This window comes from Humulus lupulus, chromosome 3 (genome assembly GCF_963169125.1).
Source record: "Humulus lupulus chromosome 3, drHumLupu1.1, whole genome shotgun sequence".
NCBI lineage: Eukaryota > Viridiplantae > Streptophyta > Magnoliopsida > Rosales > Cannabaceae > Humulus > Humulus lupulus.
Window position 1 is genome coordinate 69,395,143 of NC_084795.1, and position 22,838 is coordinate 69,417,980.

The following is a 22,838-nucleotide window of genomic DNA, read 5'->3' on the forward strand; positions in this document are numbered from 1 at the left end:
ATCACATACATGCACATAAATATACAATTATGCCCTCTATGGGCCAAAATTACGAAAATGCCCTTCTTATAAGAAGTGAGCCCACATGCATGCAATTATCATCATATAATAATATAACTCACATAATCATGCATATAATCACATAATTGCATATTAAATCAATTATGGCCCTCATGGCCCCCTAATCCAGCACTAAACCACATTAGGGAATTTGGGACATTACAATAATCCAAGTTCTCATGTGTTGAGAAACACTTGTTGTAACGTCCTACGTTTTTAGGTACCTTTAAACGATTCGGGTCGGGATTTTTCCCCCGGATTAAGAATATTATTTTAAATAATATTATATTTTTTTTGTAAGTATTCCATGAGTTATTGCTAGCCAAAATATGAATTTTGTGATTTTAAAAGTCAAGATAAGACTTTCGGTCCTGGACCGACACAAAAACCCTGATCGGGTAAAAAATCTCGGAAAATAAAACGAAAAATCATGGCAATTATATTTTGGGCATAAAATACATTCATAAAAGTTAAAGTTTGGTCAAAAATAATAAACCTAAAAGAAAATGAAAATTTTAAGGCATTTTGTGGTAAATGCCTAATTTTGCCGAAATGGAGAATTTTATTTCATGAATGGACCTTGGGTTAAATTTTATTATGTGATTAATTAAATAAAATGTGAGAGACATTAAATTTAATTAATTAATGTTAAGTTTGGTGATTAAAACTTAATAGGAGTGAAAAAATGTGTCAAAAGCCAATTTGGACTTTTCTTCTTATGAAACCTTTATTAACCTTTATAAAAAAATAATAATAAAAAAAAAATTAATGATCACATATATGGAAAAGGATGGCCGGCCATGTGCTATTTTAGAATGGTGTGAACCCAACTTAATAAAGATAAAATCTCATTTTAAGTAAGTGAAGTCAAGTGGGCAAGTGGGAGTAAAACACTTGAGTGTTTTTGAGATAAATTAGATACCATAAACTCTTCTAACCCCCCTAAGAAACCGACCACTCACTTCACTCTCTCACTATCATCTTTTTTTTTTTACTCTCTCAAGTTGTCTCTCAATATTCAACCTCAAGAACACCAAGGAAAACTTGGAGGCTAAGTCTTGGTCTAGGAAGTATTTTCCCTAAGGTAAAGCTTCACTAATCTAGGCTTTTGTAAAGTTTTAAGCATAGAGTTTCAAATAGCTAATTAACTATGTTGTTGGGGGAAGTTGGTTAGGGTTTTTGAAAAGGTTTTGGAGGAGCCAAAGCTAATAGGAAGGTCCAAACCTTAAGCAAGAACACCAAAGAGGTAAAAAGTTTACTTTTGATGATTTTGTTGTAGGGTTTTTAGTTTTAAGCATTATTTTTTATATTTAATGCTTAAAGTTTCTTATTGGTGATGTAATAAGGTTATGGTAGTTGTTTAATAATTTTTATGATGCATGTGTATTGATGTTTGAAAATGGGAACCAAAACCCCCAAGGGTTTTGTAGGATACCCTAAAACAAAACATGTTTTAAGCTGTGACTTCCAAGGGGTCAAGCAGCCACTGTATATTGTTTTTGTAAAATTAAATTGTACTGTGATGTTGTTGAGATTGAGTAAATAAAATTTAGCTTTTGAAACACTAAAAAATGTTTAGAAATGAGTAAGTTATGCTATTTCAAAGTTTAGGTAAAAAACTGTTTTTTCGTATTCTTATTTTCGGAACCAAGTTTGGACAGCCACTGTATAGGGCAAATGAACCCAGTTTTTTCTAAAATTTTGTGGACATATTTCTGGCATAACTTATTATTCCACTGTAAAATTTGGTAAGAAAATATTGAACGGTTTGAAAGTTATTCACTGTCAAAGTTTGGAAAAAATAAGGACTTGAAAATAAGGTCATTTTTACCTCATTGTTGGAAAATGATTTCACCAATCAAAAATGCTCATTTTGACCTAAGATTTTACAAAGACCTAAATGGCATAACAAAAATGGAATTGGGAAATTTTGGTAACAATTGGGTAAGTAAATTTCAAGTTATGAATTAACGAAGTATGTAGTTAAAAATGTGAAAAATAGGCTTTTCACACTTAGTGTAAAAATGAGATTTTGGAACATAAGGTAAAAAGTAAAATTTTGCTTATTTCAAGATATAAATTGGTAAGTCTTGAAATCATATTTTCACTAAAATTACCCCTTTGAGTTTAAATGAATTATTTTTATTAAAGAGTTTTTATTTTTTCTAAAAATAAGAGATTTAATTTATTAATAGTTAATAAATTAAAAGAGGGTTTAAAACCCTATATTTTGAGAAAAATATTTAAATGAATTATTTTTCTAGTAAGTAAAAATTGATTAATTGCTTTTGGAAAATTAATTAGTCAAGATGAGAAATTTATAAACGGTTTTCCTAATTAAGACAAATTAGGCAATTTTCTTAAATCGGTTTTTAGATATTAAAACCTTAAGAAAACTAAAAGGAAAATTTAAAGAGTTTATTTTCTTTAAAAATAATTAAGGAATTTATTTGTATTTTCTGGATATAATACCGGCTAAAATCTTACATATTTTAACCGACTAGTCGAAAGTGCGGGTTAATAGCGATACCTTGAAAGAATAAGATTTTTAGCGGGTTGTGGGGAAATACCATTGTGATACCCGAGCCTAGGTATCGAGACCTTAGGATAGGTCTCCCCGAGACTTAGGGTTTAGTCTCAAATATTTTGTCTGACTTTCCTTAATAGGTTTAAAACCAAATAAGGATTTTAAATCCTTACAAATGACTTTTATTAAAATGACCAAACTGCCCAAAATAATAATAATGATTTATGAGTGCCATAATTAATCCGAGTATACTGTATGGATAACTACAGTATTGGCTAAGCATAACTGGACTGAACATTGGAGGGTGACCTGCTGAATGCTAAGGACTCCAAGTAAGTAAACTTATATTGTATGGCTGCAACATGAAATGATTATTGTCTTGTATGTTAGTATAGGGATACATGCACATATATAGGCTGTCATAGAAAGTTGCTTAGAGACGTCAGTCTAGTGAGTGCTGATTTAGAAAATATGAACGGTAGAAGTCCGTCATATCCTAGACGGTTGATCCCCATCACACTGCTTGATTTTATGTATGTCCGGTTCATTACCGCGACGAGTGGCCATGAGATGAGGATAAGCTGGTTAAACCTAAGGGCGCCAAGATAATTGGGACCTAGGGGCCCTCATGCTTACTTAATCATTGGACGGTGAGAATCCGAGCAAGTGCTCTGATAAGTTATTCCCGGATAGCAGCCGTGAATATTGGCCATTCAGTGAGAGTGCCTAGAGATACTAGGCGTTGCCAAGATTGAGTGAGGCTGAACACCCTAGGGGCAACTGCTCACCAGCACCACTGATTAACATAGAAGTCTCCGTAAAACTGTGTAAATTGGATTACACTCTCTAATAAGTAGCGATGCCCTAGGTAACACGATAGTTACCCTTGATGAGAATATTTATTTGCTAGATCTTAGTGTGGAGACTCGGTTCTCTTTTACAGATTAGCAATTATGTTGGAGGGCGCGTTATGCGTGAATTGTTGGAAATTGTCGAGCGTTGGTCTCGAATTATATTGTGATATAATATATCTGCTTGCTCTGGGATTTTCTTAGTGCAGGGATATAATTGTTGATAAGATATAGTTGTGATATAATATATCTGCTTGCTCTGGGATTTTCTGAGTTCAGGGATATAATTGTTGATAAGAATTAGTTGCGATATAATATATCTGCTTGTTCTCGGATTTTCTGAGTGCAGGATTTTTATCTAGATATGAATTAATTTATCCTTGGTTATCAAGCATGACCATAAGTTTGCCAGGACGCTTTAGCGTTCTTGAAATTGATTGTGTAGGGTCCGGATCCCTATTTCTCTACCTGCTTTGTTTGAAAGTTGATCTTACTAAGCGTTTTCGCTTACCTAGTTGTTTCATGTTGTAGGTAAGGGCAAGGGCAGGGCAGAGCAGTGAGCGCTGGGGTCTTCCTTGCAAATGTACATGTGGACCGACCTTTTGGGAAGCCTTTTTATTTTTGGAAATGTTGTGTAATTTTCCTAAACTAGGCTCACTCTAATCTTTATAAAACATGTTTGTAACTAAATGTTAAGTATGGCCATACGACTTTTTAAAAAGTTTTTTTTTCTATGGGTTTTTGAGACATTTTGTTAAATGAAAACATTTATATTTCCGCATTATCGAGTCTTGAAAATCCGGGTCGTTACACTTGTGATTCCTAAAATACAAACCCATGTTCTCTATGTGCCCACACACATCTTGAGGTGTAGATAACACTCCGAAAGATCGTGGTTTGAGTGATCAAATCTTTAGATAGGAAGATTGATAAAAATACGAAAAGTCTCAAGGACACTTGATAGGCTTCAAGAGGTAAGAGTTTATGTTCTTGATTTTTTTATATATTATATATATAAATATATTATATATTTATATATATATTTGTTGCATGATTAATAGTATTGTATGATAATGTTTCTGGATTGTTTTCTTGGTCATGTAAATTGTTTATATGATTATTGAAATTTTTTGCATGTTGTTCTATTGTTTCATGATAAGAATAAAACAACAACAGACCCACCATGCTCTAGTTTTTCACTGCGTGCTCTGATTGATTTTGCAACAATTGGTACCAAAGCAGGTCATTAATCTATAAATATTATTAATTGTTGTGTGGGATCATATGTATTTTTATATTATATGTGATATATGTTTGAATGGATGGATGTTTATTTTCATGATGATAGATTCTTAAGGGTTGTTTATTATGGAGTTTTTAGGTTTAGGAATTGTTCTTAAAATCTCTAGATGAAATGTGTAAGCCATTTTGGGGGATAGGATTTTTGTAATTTTGTGTGTAAAAATTATGGGTTATAAAATTCTATCTCGAGCCCGAGCCCAAGCTGATGCTTGTGCTCCAGCTGCGCCCCGTCGCCTCTCTGTGCCCCTGCCGCGGCCCTTGCGCTTGCCTCCCTGCTACCTAGGCACCGCGCCTGCTGCGCACCTCAGCCGTGAGCCGCCCCACTCCCATGTCGGACCACCCCTGACCACCGCTCCTTGGTACAACACCTAATGTGTTGTTACCATAAACATATTTTTAATTATTCATTTAATTAAAAATCAGAAATTGAATTAAAATGGTTTTAATTTGGTAATTTCTTTAATTGAAATAATGGTGATTATTTACCCTAATTAAAAATATTTTCATTGTTTTCTTCCATAATTAGAATTGTTTTAATTAAAATATCCAATATTAAAATTAACTTGAATTTTAATTTATTAAAATTAAATCGTTTAATTTTATCTTTCGAATTAAATCACCCAAATTCAAATTGGGCCTTTGAAACTTTTGGGTGTTAAAACCCAAAGTTTAATTATTTTAAAAGTATGTTTATAATAATTAAAAAGTTGTATAATTCAAAATGAATATAGAAAATTGGCTCGCACTGGCTCAAAATACTACATCTCTAGGTTGAAGATCAAAGTGCTCTTCATCAAGCCTTAGTTAGTCTAGGTTATATTTTTTCATGTATATTTTTGCAAGTGTTGTAATTTTTTCTAGAAATACCCAAAAGTTACCATACCCGCTTTTATTTTATTTATTTATTATAAATGTTTGAATGTGATTAAAATGTTTAATATTTTGTCATGCATTATAACATGTCATTCATATACCCACACAGTATGCAACTAGCATGCATTACATTCGTCTAGAAACATGCTACTAGGAACGTCCTATATTTTTGTTATATGTTTATATGTGATAATTCATATAATAATAAATTTAGTCTTAATTAGTTAAGATAGTAAATCAAAATTAAATTTGTTTAAACACACTTTTTCAAAATAGTGAGTGGGAGAGGGAGTTATGACAATAATCCCATGGTCTTCATTATTGGTTGAACACCGAGAGGCATAGGAAGGGCCTCGTGTCTCCTCCATTTGCGGCCTCCCTAAGGAAAGGCTTCCGAGTATGTTTATTTTATCTCATGGTTGACTTCTCATATGAGAATATAATTAGTGATGTATTTTAAGTTTGACTGACCCTAAGACACACGCTTGAGTTAAGTCATTGATTGAAAATAATATGTTACACTCCAAAGGTGTATCTAGGCTTTCGAGCACGACTAGTACATCTTGGCCAAACTAGCGGTAGTTCATAAGTCAAAAGAGAAAAAAAGTGTTTTTAAGTTTTCACTTATGAAATTGACATTTGTCACAATTAATTTGGGGTTAGTCTGACCAACCCTAAGGCGGTCCATTAACTTTTCAAATTAGTTTATCATGGATTAGTATATTTTTTTATGTGTTTTTATATGTTGCATTCATGCATCATATTTACTTTTCCAAATAACATCCGATATTTATTATATGTATTAATTCATTATATTTTATTTATTTATTTCCATCAACAATGATAATCCTCTTATTCCTGATCAAGAACCTCAAAATGAGAAAGAACCAGTTAATCCTCGTGATGGCTTCCTAAGTACTTTTCATTTAGACTTCAACAATCTAGATTTCTAGATGAACTAAAGGTGTATGATGCAATCATTGATGCGCCTCCAGATAAGCCATCAACTTTATCTGATTATGATAGTCATAAAAAATATGCGAATTGGATGAGATCTGATTATTTAGCACGTCATTGCATACTAAAGACTATGCCAGACGATCTTAAATTTAGATATGTGTAATGACCCAACTACTCTAGACTTTTGAACCAAAAATTCACAGTCATAAAGATAATACTATAATTACTATAATACTACTATCTAACTAGCTAAGTAAAGTTCTTGGACTCTACAATTCTCCCCTACTAAAAAGAATTTCGTCCTCGAAATATACTTACCAAATAATTCCGGATACCGGCCTTGCATGTCCTCCTCCAACTCCCACGTTGCCTCTCGTTCAGAACTATTACTCCATAGGACTTTGACTATAGGAAAGCTCTTGGACCGTAACTGCTTCATCCCCCTATCTAGGATGCTAACCGGTCGTTCCTCGTAACTTAAGTCTTTCTGGAGTGCTAATGTATCGTACTTGAGGACGTGAGATGGGTCTGACACATATTTGCATAACATCAAGATGGGGAACACGTTGTGACTATCGGCTAGTGCTGGCTGTAGGGCTAGTATATACGCAACTGGTCCCATTTTGTCCAATATCTCAAAAGGACCTATCAATCGGGGACTTAGCTTGCCTTTCTTCCCAAACCGCTTGACACCTTTCATAGGAGATATCTTCAGGAAGACTTGATCTCCAACTTGGAATTCCACATCGCGTCGCTTGGCATCCGCATAGCTTTTCTGACGGCTTTGAGCAGCAAGCATACGCTGTCTAATAAGCGCTACTGCTTCTTGAGCTTGTCTAACAGCTTCGGGGCCTAGAAGCTGCCTTTCTCCTACCTCGTCCCAGTGCAACGGTGATCGGCACCTTCATCCATATAACAACTCATAAGGTGCCATCTCGATGGTTGACTGGTAGTTGTTGTTGTACGAGAACTCGATCAACGGCAAGTACTTATTCCATGATCCTCCGAAATCAAGTACACATGCGCGTAGCATATCTTCTAAAATCTGAATCTTACGCTCGGACTGCCCATCTGTCTGAGGATGAAAAGCTGTACTAAGGCTTAACTTAGTACCCATAGCTTGCTGTAAACTCCCCCAAAATATTGATGTAAACACCGATCCTCTATCTGACACTATTGTCTTGGGGATTCCATGCAACCGTACTATCTCTTGGATGTAGATGTCTGCATATTGGTCTACCGTGTATGAAGTCTTAACAGGCAGGAAATGAGCCGACTTGGTTAGTCTATCTATTACTATCCAAGCGGAATCATGCTGCTTATTCGTCCTTGGAAAACCCGTCACGAAGTCCATAGCTATATCATCCCACTTCCATTCTGGTACGCTAAGCGGTTGCAATAAACCTGCAGGCCGCTGATGCTCTGCTTTCACTTGCTGGCATATAAGACACTTAGATACAAACTCTGCTATGTCCTTCTTCATCCATGGCCACCAATACACTACCTTAACATCATGAGTCATCTTGGTTGACCCTGGGTGAACTGAGTACGGGGTGCTGTGCGCTTCTTCCAAAATCGTCTTCTTAATACTTTGATCATTTGGCACGCATACCCGATCCTTATATCTCAATAAACCTTGGCTAGAGATAGAGAAATCTGTAGCTTTGCCTTCTCTGACTGCACCCATATGTGCTGCTAGTGTGTCATCATGTCTCTAACCAATCCGTATATCTTCTAGCAGATTCGACAGGATAGACAAGTTAGCCAGCTTGCCTACAACTACTTCTATTCCGACACTGATAAGCTCCTGCTGTAGCGGCTTTTCTATTCCGGATAAAGCTGCTAAATTCCCATAACTTTTCCTACTAAGTGCATCGGCAACTACGTTCGCCTTGCCTGGGTGGTATAGAATTTCACAGTCGTAATCCTTTACTAACTCCAACCACCTGCGCTGCCTCATGTTGAGCTCCTTCTGAGTAAAGAAGTACTTTAAACTCTTGTGGTCCGTATAAATCTCGCACCGTTCTCCGTAAAGATAATGGCGCCAGATTTTTAACGCAAAGACCACCGCTGCCAACTCCATATCGTGAGTTGGATAACGCTGCTCGTACTCCTTCAATTGTCGTGAGGCGTAGGCTATCACCTTGTCATTTTGCATTAGTACGCAACCCAATCCTTGCTTCGATGCATCGCAGTAGACCACGAACTTATCGTTGGGTTTCGGTACACTGAGTACTGGTGCTGAGCAAAGCTTATCCTTAAGCAACTGGAAGCTTTCTTCACACTTATCATTCCAGTTAAATCTTTGTTGTTTCCGGGTCAGGTTGGTGAGCGGAGTGGCTATCTTTGAAAAGCCCTCTACAAACTTCCTATAATAACCTGCTAACCCTAGAAAGCTTCTTACTTCAGATGCGTTCTTTGGTCTAGGCCAATCCTTCACGGCCTCTACCTTTGATGGGTCTACTGCAACTCCGTCTTTCGATATAATATGCCCGAGGAACGCTACTTGCGAAAGCCAAAATTCGCATTTCTTGAACTTGGCGTAGAGTTGATGCTCCTTCAATCGCGTCAAAATCAACCTCAAATGTTCCTCGTGCTCTACTTCATCCTTGGAGTATATCAAAATGTCGTCGATGAACACAATGACGAATTTATCCAAGTAGTCCTTGAAGACCCTATTCATTAAGTCCATAAACGCGGCTGGTGGGTTAGTAACCAAAATACATAACCAAGAACTCGTAATGTCCATAACGAGTCCTAAAGGCTGTCTTAGGAATATCTTCACCATTTACCTTGAGCTGATGATACCCGGACCGTAAATCGATCTTTGAAAACACAGTCACGCCTCGGAGTTGATCAAACAAATCGTCGATCTGAGGTAGCGGGTACTTGTTCTTAATCGTTACTTTGTTCAGCTCACGATAGTCTATGCACATCCGCATACTTCCGTCCTTCTTCTTCACGAATAGTACTGGAGCTACCCATGGTGAATGGCTTGGCCTAATAAAACCCAAGTCTAGGAGTTCTTGTAGCTACGTCTTTAACTCCTTGAGTTTCGTAGGTGCCATCCGGTATGGTGCCTTAGAGATGGGCTCGGTGCCCGGTACTAATTCTATCGTGAAGTCTATTTCTCGAGTTGGCGACAATCCTGGCAAGTCATCAGGAAATACCTCTGGAAATTCTCGTATAACACGGACATCTCCAACCTTAAGTGGTGTCTCCCTTTCCACATTCGTGATGCTGGCTAAGAATGCTTGACATCCTTTCTTCATCATTCTCTGAGCTTTGAGAGATGATATTAATGGGGTGCACAATCCTGAAGCTTGTCCCATGAAGCATAATCTCTAGCCGTCGGGGGTCTCGAACATCACCTTCTTGTGTTTGCAGTCGATGGTTGCGCCATGCCGTGCTAGCCAATCCATGCCTAATATTACGTCGAAGTCCTTGATCACCAGTTCTATCAGGTCTCCTTCTAGTTCTATGTCCTCAATCTTGATCGGTACGCCTCGTACTATCTGTGATGATAGAACTGCTTTGCCCGAAGGCAACTCGGTTACAAACCTAGTTCTAAATCTTTCACAAGGTTTGTCTAGTTTTTCGATCATTCCTAACGAGATATACGAATGAGTGGCTCCCGAATCAAATAATACAGAACATAAGTTATTGAGGATAGAAACCTGACCTGTAACTACCTTGTTGCTAGAATCAGCCTCTCCTTGGGTTAAAGTAAAAACCCTAGCAGGAACCATCTTTTCGTCCTTCTTCCCTTCTGGCTTCTGCTGAGGACAATCTCTTTTACGATGCCTTTCCTGACCACAGTTAAAGCATTCCTTGGTGTTTGCACGACATTCTCCAGGATGCTTTTTCTGACACTTAGCACATGGCGGGTATTCCACGTAGCCCGACCTATTTCCCCCATTATTCGTACGTGCCCTCTTATCGCTGTCGAATTTCTTGTTATCCGGATGCCGTCTTTTCTGGCCGTTATCGTTGTTGCTGGACTGATTGTTGCCGTTATGGTTGTTGCTTCGACTGGTCTGAGGTTGGCTCTGCTGTCTAGGTTCAGGCTTACTGGCTTCCTCCTTACTTACATTAGCCTGCAACCTTTCTACTTCTATTGCCGTCTCAAGAACATCGGCATATGTAGTGTTTCCCGGGTTTGCTAACTTAACCACCATCTCGATCTTCGGGCGATGTCCTCTAACAAATTTGTTCACCCTCAGAAAAATCGGTTGGAACCATCTCAGATGCGAACTTTGCTAAGCGGTCAAACTGTTGAGCATACTCCGCCACTGATAAATTTCCTTGCTTCAAGTTGGCAAACTCCTCAACTCTTGAAGCGAGTACAGCTGAGTTGTAGTACTTTTTATGGAACAGCTCCACAAATCGGGTCCATGTCATGGTGGCAACATCATGCGATTGATGGACCAAGTCCCACCATATCCTGACATCCTTCTTGAGCAAAGACGAGACATAGGATATGCGGCCTGCATTACTGAGATTCATGTGCGTCAGAATTGGCTCCACATTCCTTAGCCATTCTTCTGCCTCAAAGGGGTCTGTAGTCCCTTCGAAGTTTGGAGCGTGCTGCTTGCGGAACCTCTCATACACTGGCTCCATGTTCGGTACTGGATATGGCGGGTAGTTCGTCACTGGCCATCCCCCATATGGACCAACTTGTTGGGGTGCTGGGGCCATTTGCTGTGGCTGCGCCTGCAGTTGTGGCGGAGGCTGAGGCTGAGTTTGAGCATGTTGGCGTTGTTACTGCAAAAGTTCCTCGACTTGCTGTCGCAGTCTAGCGATCTCCGCAGTGTTGTCAGGTGGCGGTGCCGGCGCGTTGCGGCGGGCAGTAGCACGCACTCCCCTTCTGCGAACTGGAGGGGCTTCATTGGTTGCTGGGACGGCGTTGGAGGCGTTTCCGTTGGTGCATGCGGATCTTCGGAGCAACATCGTAGCAGAGTTCTAATAGTTGAAAGAAACATGTTAGAACTTTACCTAATAGGCTCTAAGGCAAAAACTTATTCTAAAACAAACATATCTCGGACCTATTTATTATGACTTCTTATGAAAAAAATTATATAAGTCTTTATTTATTATTTAGAGTGGGTTTCTATACTTAGAAAAACAAGTCATCTTTATTTTCTAAGTGTGTTTCTAATCATTCTATATGACTTAAATCTCAGGCTTGAAACTTATCTTTGTTCCAAAGTTAACCATATTGAGGGAGGGCTAGGATCAGTAAAATTGTTCCCACTACTAAGGCCCCCTAACTCTCAATAAGGAAACTTGGTTCATTGATTTGTATCCACCCTCACCGAACTTAGTCATTATTCATTTTATTTAGTATTTATTATGATTGCAAAAATAAAATCAAACTCATACATGATAATAAAATAACATGAAATTAATTTGGAAAAATAGTTTTCACTTATTACAATCATAACATAAAGAAATAAATAAAACAAACAATGAAAAACTAACTATTCTAAAAATTGGGATCTTCTACATCCGATCCTTCATCTAGCATATCGTCATCTATCTCCTCATAATCATCATTGTCATGTGCATCAAAATGTCCTCTAGGAAGGTTTGTGAAAATCCTATGTTTTTGCTCATTTGTAAACTGAAATTCTGATTTTGCAGTGAACCTAATTAAGAGGAAGTAATATCGCATTGCTAATGGCAGTTCATCCTCATCATTCATGGTTTCCCATATTTCTTCTAAGGCTGCTATTACATGATGAAAATCTTTAAATAGCCTAATTATTAATACAAATTGTTCCGTCGATCTCATCATTATTTGCTTAGACTCTTGAAGGTGACCTATCTCTTTGTGGAACAAAAGCAGTCTTCGTGTGATTCTTTCTAGTGCTCCTACGGTGTTTCTTGGCTCCCTTATTCTTTTTAAAGCCTTAATGGCTCGAATATCCTGATAGGTTAAAGCTCCGTTCATACTTAACTGTAAACATAAATACTAAAAATCGTTAGCTATACATATAAGCAAAATAACCATAACTTAAACACTTACTTGGCGATCAGATTCGGAGCTTTTGAGTGTGTGTATCGAGGAGAACTTCATGCGAAGGAACCGTTGCTTTGATACAAACTGTAATGACCCAACTACTCTAGACTTTTGGACCATTAACGAAAACTATACATACTAATCCTTAATAAAACTTACAAGTGAAAATACCATAACTTTATTAAGAAACTTGTAAAAATAAGAGTTAAACTTACATAAAATATCAAGTAGGATATGGGATCCCATTGTTTTAAAATGAAAACATATCTTAATTGAAATGAAAAGAGATTACATAAATAGGTGCGGAAAAATACACATAAACCATAAATAAAGACTACATCCTCGAAATCGAAACTCTCGACTCCTTGAATCCATTCATCACCGATACACATTCCCCAAGCATCCACGAATCTTTCCCGCCACTATAGCTATTTTCCTGCACATATAAACAAAAAGGAATGAGCCTAATGCCCAACAAGGAAAATCTAACACATAGTCCATATACATAAATTCCATAAGAAACATAAAAACATAACATAACACTTATATCATACACATACTATAATGGCCATTATTACTTGGGGTCCCATAGACTAAACAAGTCATATGCCCATTAGATTAGTGGGGTCCTACTAGCTAAGCAGGTCATATGCCCATAATCTATTTGGGGCTTCTTAGTCATATGGGTCATATGCCCAAGCCTACAAACATACATAACATAACATAACATAACATAACATATTTCATAACATAAAAACATAAGATAACATATAAAAGCATATAACATATAAATTCTATCATATTTTCCTTACCAAAATTACCGGGATATGAGGACAGAGTTGGGACTTTGGAACACTCCTAAAAACCATTTACGAAAGGGTGAGTCTATTGAAGAAAAAGAGATGAAAGAGAATGGAAGGACTATACCATTAAAATATACTTACCAAAACCTTGCTCAAGAACTTAAATTTGCTAACCAAAATAAAGAATAAGGTTAGAAGGCTGGGTAGAGGATTATGAGAACTTAAAGAAAATAATACCAATGAACTAGAGTGTGGAAATACCTTGAAGACTTGTAAGACCAATCTAAACCTTGAACCGAAATGCTATAAAATCTTACTTCCCAAGTGTTTTGATAAGCTTATGATTCCCAACCCAAGTGTTTACACTCTCACACTCACCTAGCAACTTGCAGCCTCTGAACTTAGAGTAAAAGATGAATAATGGCTGGGTACTAGGCCCTATTTATAGAGTTTAGGAATGAAGAGATCTTCATTTAACTTGAATAAAAATAATGGCTTTTTAAGTGAAAATAATTTGAATTATCGTTCAGCAGAGGCTGAAGACTCGTTCAAAAAGATGCTGGACTTATCAAGAGGTTGAAGGTTTGAATGGGAAACGATTTCAAAAAGTTTCAAAATATGCTGAAGGAGGCGATATATCACCCCCTGTAGGCGATATATCGCCTGGGCCAGTATGCCCGAGGCAAACGTGCATCGTTTCGAGTTTTTCGTATCCTCGTACTGCGATATATCGCCCCCTACAGCTGCGATATATCGGCATACGCTGATTATTTAAACACGAAATTACACATTTTTAGCTTAATTTGAATTGAGTAAACAGCCTTCACTAAGCCCTCAAACATTTTCAAAGCTGCTGACTGACCTTAGAGCATTCAAACTTTACCTTTAATAAATTTAATCCTCAAAATACTTAATCATTAATCACCCATACATAACATGTGCTTAAAATCCTATTGGTTCTTATCTAAACCTTATAGTATAATAAATATTATCCTAAATATCAGTCATATTAATCAAACCTTAGGTTAAAATTAATATTCTTAAACTATAGGTTAAACTTAGATAATCTACAAGTACTACTACGAGTGTCCAAATAAATCCCGGTCTGAACAAAAAATCCACAGTCATAAAGATAATAGTATAATTACTATAATACTACTATCTAACTAGCTAAGTAAAGTTCTTGGACTCTACAATATGTGAACCTCAGATCTACATACGAGATATGGGAGAGGATCAAAATAGATTCTTTTGATTACTTAATATGTTTGCAAGAAGAAATGGTAAATATGATTTGCTCATCTCTTTTTAATATATTTGAATAGTTGATTCAAATTTTTACGCTACCATATTTTTGTCTTATTTTCAGGAACGCATTATTCAAGAAAAGAAAAGAATGCGAAGGAAAAACAAGAAAATGATTGCAGATTGGTAGACCAAGAGAAAACTGACATGGAAATTAGTTTTTTTTATTTTTAACTTTGTATTGATTTTTTTTATTTAAAGTAGTTCAAGAATTTTTTTTTCTTTCTAGAAACTATGTTTTTAGATTCATTTATTTGATGAATGAACAAGTTTAGTATTTCTTTTGAATAATAAATTCAGTTGTTATTTTTTTGAAATATACTTGTTCCACCTATTTCATCAATGAGTATAAATGATAATTATGAATTATTCATTATTGTGCAAATCATAGATTTAATAAGACATTTTATTCCAGCCCCAATTAAGTGAAACATATATGTGAATTATTTTTGATTGGTTTGTAATTAATTAGACACATAAAACAAATAAAAGACAGTCTTTTATTTCAACCATTCAATGGTTCTCTCCCTGTTTATATAGTCTGTTAATTAAAGCTAAACCAAAAGACATTTTCTCTAGTAAAGGCTCAATAATCACATAATCGTTTAGCTAATACATAGAGATGTATGTTGAACCTTTTAATGTTCAAAGCTAAATGAGATAATAAATAGTAAGTCAATATTGATTGACATTTATTTTAGATATGTTTGACTTTGATCAAATGCAAAGAAAAATTCTAGAAAATTTTCATGCAACATTCAAAGTAAAGTCACTTAGATACTTGTTTTATCTGATCAAAAGGAAGTCTAAACTTGAATTTGGAATTCAAGTAGTTGTGAACTTGGAATTCAAACCCAACTCACATACAACTAAAATGCTAAGCATAATTAGTATTTTGGAAATGGAATATAATCATATTATATAAGATTAAATAGATAACGAGTAGTCATTATCGTCTTTATTATTTCTATAATTTTAACACTTGTTATACTTTGTACAAGTTTGATTGTATAACATCGAAGAATTAGAAATTGGGATTCACAAGTGCTTGTGTGAATGAAAAATTGAAATTTTTCCATGAAGTCATTTAGTGAAACAATTTAATACTCATAAAAGACTACAAAAGAGTTTGTATCTCTTTAAATGCTACTTTAATGAAGCATGATTATTATAATCACTATATTTTATAGTTAAGTTGTAATAGAAATAATGATTGCAAGTCAAGTAAGCGAGTTACTGATAATTAACAATGATAAAGCCAATGAATATCACAAATTCTGTAAAACAATTTTGTAGTGGGAGCGTTAGTTAGTAACTACTCTATTACAAATGTAAAGATAATTAAATTATGTGTAGCACAATCTTACCATACTTCATTCACATACTAGTATATGAAATGACGAGCTTTTACAAAAGCAATGGTTGAAACACCATGAATCAAGAAATGGAATTTAGAATTCTATGACATATGGATTCTTGAACATCCAACTAAAGTTCATTCAACTTCAGTTTAAAATAGGATATTCAAGATGAAGAAGAGAACAGAGGAAAGTATAGACTTTTCTAAGTTTGGTTAATGTTGTAAAAAACCCAACACGCAAGTATACGTATCGTCTTTACAAGTAATAACTCATGTAAGTGAGATCGTTCCCACAAGGACTGTAGCTAAGTACAAATTAATTGAATTTTTGTTTCTATTTGGCTATCGAAAAATGGATTGTTTAAACTAAATAATCTAAGCAATAAATAAATAACGAAACAATAAACAAGATTTGATCAAGAAATGAAATGTAGGGAAATTAATTTCAATTGCTTCCACTTCCTATTTCAATAATGCAAACCAATTCTTCTTCTTCTTCTTCTTCTACCTAATGCGATAGCGGATTATAAAATAACCTATATTCTGATTAAGACATATAGATTCTAAATTATATGGCACTATCCTACATTTCTGAGGCATAACACACACATAATCAACATTAAGCAATAATCCTAAAGCTACACAAGCCACACAAATACTCTCGTTTTATGTCGAAACGTATGTTTATTCAATTAGAGCATTCTCAACACTCACTTTTCAGATTTTGTATTGAAATCATAAATCATGCATAGGATGGCCAATCAAATACATGTAATAAGCACAAATATGAATAAATCACATATCAATAGAAGAAAAATATCGAACTTGCATTGATCCATAGAAAGCTTCAGACAATCTCCATTAAAAACCCTAAATTGGAGTTTAGTTCATAATCTCCATTAATATGTTCATAATCAGATCCATAAGAGACATAATAAAATTAGAAAATAAAAGAGTAGAGACGAAACTAGATTCGGGGTTGTCACAATTGCTCCAAAGCTTGATCTCCAATTCTCTCTTTGTTGTTTTCTCTCTTCTCCAAAAGTCTCCCCTCTGAAAATTGCGATTTCTCTAATAAAAAATGATTACCTCTTAATTTTTTTTCCCTAATTCCAAAAATGCCCTTCGATAAGTGGAAAATTTGTGAATCGTACGGACAACAGCGCCGCGGCGCCACTCAGAAATTGCGACTACTTGACTTTCTGGAAAATGGGCTCGCCGCGGCTCATTTACACCCAGGCGTTGTGGCCCAAATAGCTGCGCCACGACTCTAATGCGATTTGAGATCTCCACTTCCAATATGATTTTTGACCTCACCACGACTGTAATGGACACCAGCGCCACGACGCAAATTCTAGCGCTGCGGCCCTAATTGGATATCCTGCATCGAACACTTTTAAGCCAGGTTTAGCACTTGTTCTCCACATTCCATTCCATTTGAACCATTCTTGTGCTTAAACCTAAAATCAAGAAAAACAAGCGTAAATCCGCTCCCAAAAACACGCAAACACAACAATAAAACATGAATCAAGACACTTAGAAAGTAGGCTAAAAATATCCTAACAGTTAATAGCCAAAGGCTATGAACAGAAAGAAGAATTTATTGCTTGAATAAATGTATTTTACTGCAACCAAACTTGAATCTGTTTACAGGCTCTTATCCACTGCTTTATGCATGGATTATAAGATTGATTTAAATGAATGTCTAAGTAGTCTTTACTGAAATGACTGACATGACAAAATAATTTGAAGATCTTGACCAAAAAGATTATGTTGTGATTCTTATTCTTGATATTCACAACGTTCTAATCATTAGGAATGATGTAGAGAAATCGTTGATAGAAAAGAAATGGTTAGCTGAACATTTCTAAATATTGGATTTAGAAAAGCCAAGAATGTTTTGTACATTCAATTCTATAGATGTTGAAAGAACAATCCTTAGGCTTTGTCTCAAGAAACTTATATAGATAAGAAGCTTAAATACTTTAGTCAACAAAATCCAAGAAAGACCATTTGCCTTCCCGGTAAGGAGGATGTATTATCTAAATAATAAATGTCCATTTATTCTTTTATTAGAAAAGAGGATATGAGACAGTTATTCCTACAACTCAGTGATAGACTATTTAATATATCGAATGTTATATTTTCAAATTGACATTTGCTAAATGGTTGGAATAGTCAGCAGTTATCAATCCATTATGGATTGAGTCATTGAATAATTATAAGGACTTAGGTTTGAGTATCTTAAATATAACAGAGATTATATGTATGTGCATTTAGGCAGAGACCTAAAATCCCAATGGATGATCTGATATTAAATCTTCAAAGATTGATATCAGAATCAAACTCCATAACTGTGGAGGAAACACGTTAATTTGGAAATGTGTTAGACATTTAAAATTTATATGTTTCACCACAAAAGTCGATATATAACAGCTACGAGCAGTTAAAAAGGCTATTTGATTTAGTTAAGTTCTTTGATATTCTGGAAAGATTTTCAGACTAGAATAAACAGCTAGCATCTCATTGCGAAAGAAATGGAGATATAATTATTCTAGATGAACTAGAAATCATGAGAATGTAAAGCACATGAAATGAAGTATCATTGAATACAAGAAAATTTTACATAATTGATGTAATAATCTTGAAGATAACTTCAAAACAGCTTCCTATAAAACTGTTACAAAGACTTTGTTAGACAAAATTAGTTAGGAGAATATGATTGACATATTAAAAGAGATGCCTCAATTTTTTTTAGGGAAAGTGGGAGATTGTTGGGAATAGTGCCCTTAAAGCAATTGTAGTTGACAAATGTTTTAAATGAAATAAATAATTGAATTGAATTATTATATATATAGACTATGTTCGATATTATACGATAATATTAAGTGAATATCATAAAATTCTAAAGTTTATCTATGTGGTCTTAATCTCATATTGGTATGGGAGGAATGAGATTAGATAATAAACTTAAATAGTTCGCAGTAAAATAAAGTTATAGAATCTTTAGATTAATTACTGCTAGTACGATCCACTAGTATTATGAATACATGCGATCTAGATCCGGGTTACTAGTGTAGGAGGACACTTTAGTGGAGGTACTTTGCATGCTGAGAGTATGTAGAACTGGACCAGATGTGATTTGTTAATACTTGTTTAAACACCGCTTCATAGTATTAATCAAACACATCAAATGATGATTATATACACGATGATATTAATCCTGAGGTTACTATGAACTCCTATATGTGTCATCTGATCCTTTGATTCATGCGTTAAGGTTTGTTAGAATGATCAGGCTAAGAACAATTGTTTTGGGAACTCAATGATGTATATGGCTGGGGACGTAGTTTGACAGATGTGGAATCTATTCCTTCTTATAGATTGAATAAAGGTTCCCTATTGGGTTAAATTTTGGAACTGAAAAGGTTATGAACGCTCACGTCGCAAACTTGTTGTGACACAACCTTCACTAGTAAAGTCAATGGTACTCTAGGAACAAGATATAGCTAAAAGGGTAAAACAATAATTTTATTTCCTTTTTTAATTATGAACCATTAATAGAGGATTAACAATGTATGTAATGATTATATCAATGGACACTTTATTCTTAATAAAGTACTCAGTAAATATATGTTTATAATTATCAAGAGTTCAATCTCATATTTTTAGTGGAGTAATCATGAGATTATTTAATCAAAGAACTTTGATTAATAATGTAATATTTATTGGAGCTTGATATTATAGGTCCATAGGTCCCCTGGGTGGATCTATCAACACCATATCAAGGTAAAAGTTAATACAAGGGTATAACTATGATTTGGGAATTTGAGAAGAATTTTATTTTTCCGATCAAGTATACAATTATATGATAATTGATGTTAAATAACGAATTTAGAATTAATTATTATTGACCTTTGAAATTTGCCAATGTTCGTATGTATAGTATATGACACCTTTTGAAAGAAATAAATAGAATAAAAAACAAAGTACGATTATATTAAGTAAACACACAAAAATTTTATAATGTTTCAGCCTTGTTCTAATGAACAGTAATAACCTAATCCACTCAGCTTTTACTATTGAATCACTCGACAACTACACTGATGAACAAAAGTATTCACTCATTTCTGATTTGCCCAGAATTTCTCCCCAAATGTTCTTTAGATCTCAAAAATCCAGAAAAAGCCCCCTTGAAATGAAGCCTTGGGTTCTTTATTTATAGTACCCAAGGGCTATTACATGACCAGTAATACTGGGATCATGGTTTGGTACACGATTATCAAGTAGTGGAGATACGTGTCCACCTCCCCATGATTATGATATCGTGGGTCTTCTCGTTGTTTCTCTAGATCGTGGTGGATAATGCACGATAGAAACCTCTGGGAAGATGTTAAGTCTCTGTTGGTATATGAGACTTAGGTGCTAGGTCTGATGACCCAAGCTTAGGTGCTAGGCCTTTGACCTTCTAGGTGCTGGACCGGTTGATCCTCTGGGTGCTAGGCCTGTGACCTTCTGGGTGCTAGCCATGTTGATCTCAGTTTGAACGAGAGTGAGTATTTCTAAGTGAAGTGTACTTGGGAGTTTAGGCCGACCACCCTATAAAGAATAGGGTGGACAGACCACCCAGGTGGTTCTTGAGCATGTTAGTCCGACCACCCTAGGGGTTGGGGTCAGGCCGACCACCCCTATGGGTCCTTGGACATACCGGGGTCGACCACCCCTGGGGTAAGGGTCAGGCTGACCACTCGTAGGGGCTCTTGGACACACTGGGACCGACCACCCCTGGGGTAGGGGTCAGGTTGACCACCCCTAGGGTTCTTGGGCCTGCTTAGGCCAACCACATCTAGGGGTAGAGGTCAGGCCGACCACCACTAGGGGGTTTAGGCTTGGTTGAGTTCCCTATAGGTCCTAGACCTATCTTTTTTGCCTGTGAGTCTTTTCACAATACTTTGTCATTTTTCCCTGATTTGTGATGTCACGTGTCACATTCTCATTCGCCACGTCATCCTCGTATTTTTTAGGGATAACAATTATTAAATTTCGAAAATAAATTTATTAATTTAAATATATTAAATTTCGAATTTCATATAAATAAATAAATAATTTTTTAAAATTAATTATTTTATTTGAGTGGGAGAAAATTAAATTGCTAAGTCAAAAAATAGTTTTTTCATTTATTGAATTTTAAAAGATGATAATGATGATCATCAATTTGAATTTTGAATTTTGAATTTATAATTTATAATTTGAAATATGGTTATCATCTTTTCCTTAAAAAGATAAATACCTTATTTTGTAGGAGATTGATTTAGTTAAATAATTAAATAAAAGAAAATTTCAAAATCCTTGAAAAGGAAATAGCAGTACACGCCTGACACAGTCCAAGGATTGTGCCATGTCTGTACCACTATACAGATATTGTATCTGTGTACTTTTTATTTTATTTATTTAATTATTAAACAATTTGAAAATTGTTCTTCAAATTTGGTAAGTTAGATATTTACCTAAAATTAAATCCTATCATCATTATTATATTATTTTATATTACTATTATCATTGTGAATAATAAGGTAACATAAATCTCTCTATATATGATATAAAAGAAGAAGAAGAAAATACAAAAATAACAAAACAACACAATACACAATTCAGAGACAAAATCTCTCTCTTTTTCTTCTTCTTTATTCTAGCCATTCTCATACCATAATCCAAGTTCTCCTGTGTTGAGAAATACTTGTGATTCCTAAAATACAAAATCATGTTCTCTATGTGCCCACACACATCTTAAGGTGTAGAGAACACTCCAGAAGATTGTGGTTTGAGTGCTCAAAGCTTTGGATAGGAAGATCGATAAAAATACGAAAAGACTCAAGGACACTTGATAGACTTCAAGAGGTTAAAGTTTACGTTCTTGATTTTTTTGTTTATATATTATATATAAATATATTGTATATTTATATATATATATTGCATGATTAATAGTATTGTATGATAATGTTTCTTGATTGTTTTCTTGGTCATATAATTTGTTTATTTGATTATTGAAAACTTTTGTATGTTGTTGTTCTGCTGTTTCATAATAAGAATAAAACAACAATGGGCCCACCATGCGCCATTTTTCACTGCGTGCTCTGATTGGTTTTCCAACAGGTAGGGGATCAGGCACCCAGAGACCATCTCGAAGTGGGAGCCGAGACAGAAACCACAGGACTCGGCCTGGACAACGGGGTGAACGTGAGGCCACGCGAGAGACTCACCGAGGACATAGGGTACCTCAGCCAACAGGAAGTCATATGTCGAGGTCACAAGCAACTTAGGCGAGGGGGCAAGAAGAAAACCCACCTTGTAAAAACCGAGCATGCAATCAGCGCAGTACTTGTTCGGGAGGATAAGAAAGTACAAAAACATGTTTACTATGTTAGTAAAAGGTTACTGGGGGCAGATTTGAGATATCCATTAATGGAAAGTCTGGCCTTATGCTTGATACATGCATCTTGAAAGCTATGCCCTTACTTCCAGACACATTTTGTACACGTATTGACTAATCAACCATTAAGGCATGTGTTATCTAAACTTGAGGCATCCATCCAGAAGACTGTTAAATGGGCAGTCGAACTTGGACAATTCGAGATCACATATCACCCGAGAACAACGATCAAAGGACAAGCCTTAGCATATTTCATAGTTGAATGCACAGGAATGACCAACGAGGAAGTCATAACCCCAGCCTGCGAGCTATTGAGACTTTACGTCGATGGGTCTTCAAATGAGA